A 2,584-nucleotide genomic window follows, 5' to 3' on the forward strand; every position below is an offset into this window, starting at 1 on the left:
CGGTTTTTGAATGCCCGACTGTACATTCACACTGAATCTGGTTTCTTGAATCTCTCCATCAAAACTAATACTGGCATTAACTTCATATTGTACATGCTTTCGCATTTTAGCCCTGCATTGCCTTTTTACAAAATATATATTATCTGTAATAATATAATTGTTTACTAATGTTATTATGTCACTTCAAGCTTTTTAAAATAAAAATTTGAGTAAAATTTAAAATTGATAATATTGTGATAAATAATTACCATCAGGAACACAATATCGGATGTACGTTAAATATCCATTATTATATAAACCTACAGCTGAACCCATATTTTTTTGAAACCTGCAAAATATAAATATTAATATAACATCTTGAATATTATTCTATTTTATATTGAAATATATATTGCATAAAAACTTGTGTAAACCTTTGCAAAAAGGCATATAGATGATTCATGGTAAAAGCAGGTACAGGACTAGATGCATTGATATCTTTGTAACTTGAAGCTGGTGGAGTCTCTATACAATCTTCCGTTTCCAGGATTGGCTCATAACCAAAATTATTATTATATTTTTATCATAATATATTAATCTAAAAAGTTATAAAAATATATTAATCTAAAAATTAATCTAAATACAACTTACTGTTAAGTGATTAAAGCACACATTTTGTAATCTGCCCATATATACAATTATATACTAACCTGTCCACTAACTCTTTTTTCTTTCCATATAATAATGCACCTCTTTCTCGCAGCAGCTCCTTCAATTTTTTAATACTTAATTTACCGTAATAATCTTTTTTCGACATTTTTTTTTAATCGAACTAGCCGCGAAGTATCACAGATAGGCTCACGCATACACCAACACATACATGTATATTGAGTTAGTGTTGGTGACGCCGCCATGACAGGACTAGACGCCATGGCGCCATCTGCCCCGAGTTTTACACCAAACATTCCTAATTCTTGAATTTAAAACAACTTTCACAAAAGCTGTTACTATTATTAGCGCTTGGTACAGCGCATAGATTACAGACACTAACCTCGATTAGGATTTCGAATATTATCAAATCCAACCAAGGACTGGAAATTAGGATTCCAGATAGAATAAAAACGACAAGAGCAGGCATCAAACAGCCGGTTTTAAAGCTGCCTTTCTTCAAGGAAAAACCTGGCCTATGCATTGCAAAGACACTTCTGCATTACTTAGAAGTCACCAAGACAATGAGAAATGGAGAAGATAAGTTATTTATTTCTTACCAAAAACCTTATAATATTGTAAAAGTAGATACTCTAGGCCGAGATGGATAAGATCATGCCTAACTATTCTTGGAGTAAACCGAAGATTTACTGCACATAGCACTAGACATGCGTCAACATCAAAAGCATATGAAAAAGGAGTAAGCATTGAAGAAATAAAGCGAGTAGCTGGTTGGTCTTTAAACTCAAAAATATTTGCAGATTTTTACAATAGATCTATAATTGTTCAAGAAGACAATTTCGCGACGAGAGTATTATTAGCTTCAGAATAAAAAATTATTTTATATATTCTATTTTATACATCATATATAATTAGTTTATATACAGCTATATGCGTTCAAACCAGTTTAAAATAAAATTCAGTTCATTTTATCAAAAATAATTTGAACTCTAAAGATCTACCTTCGTAATCTCAAAGGGCGAAACACGAAGTATAATAGTGTGATCAACCGAGCCGCCGCCGCGCCGTAGGCGGTGACGGTTGATACAGATTATACAAGTGTCTCGTCCGAGAGATTTCCACACCTTTAATTTCTACCCCACCCAAAAAAAACACAAATAAAACATTAATATATGTATGAAGTATATGTACTGTGACTTTGCGGCCCGCTGCTTCGTGGCAGCGCCCCGCCGCCGTTACAAGACGCGGAAATTCGCGCCCAGGGACGAGCCAGAGAGGCGACGAGATCTCCAGAGGCCAAAAATTTATATTATTTCCGCGTTTTGACTATTGTTTTATTTTTATGTAATCGTAATACACGCGGCGCCTCACCCCACCACGACGAATCTTCGAGGGAATACACGTAACGGAAGGGTCCGGGAGGACCAAGGACCGAGGAGGGGTGGCGAGGGCGAAAGCGGAAACCATTGGGATCCCGGGCGGCGAGAGAAGTAGCGATGGACAAGGCCGCCGATAGCGGGGCCCCAGGCGCCTGGGGAAAACCCGGCCTCAGCAAATTGCCTCCACGAAATACCGGCCCGCGGGGTGACTGATCACCGCCCCGAGGTCAAACCGGAGGCACACCGGCTAGAACGAAGTCCAGTCCGCTGTCCAGGGACAAATTGAAGGAGTCGCTACGCCGCCGAGGGACCGTTGCGCGCCCCCGAAGGATCCACCTTACGACAATCCTGCGTTAAGATATCGCGCGAGCTTGCAAGCACGCTCCCGATTGGTCAGCGCGCCCCTACGGAAGGGGGTGCCACATCGATTCCGCAATCGAGCGGATTTAGCGAGACACTCTCTGGTCGTCCGTCGGCGAGTCCGAACACAATTCACAAGTTTCCTTAAGACTCGCGATAGCCGCCCCGAGTCGGGTATTCGTTTCGTCCTGCGACGA

The sequence above is a fragment of the Temnothorax longispinosus genome, chromosome 10 (assembly GCF_030848805.1).
Source record: "Temnothorax longispinosus isolate EJ_2023e chromosome 10, Tlon_JGU_v1, whole genome shotgun sequence".
Taxonomy (NCBI): Eukaryota; Metazoa; Arthropoda; class Insecta; order Hymenoptera; family Formicidae; genus Temnothorax; species Temnothorax longispinosus.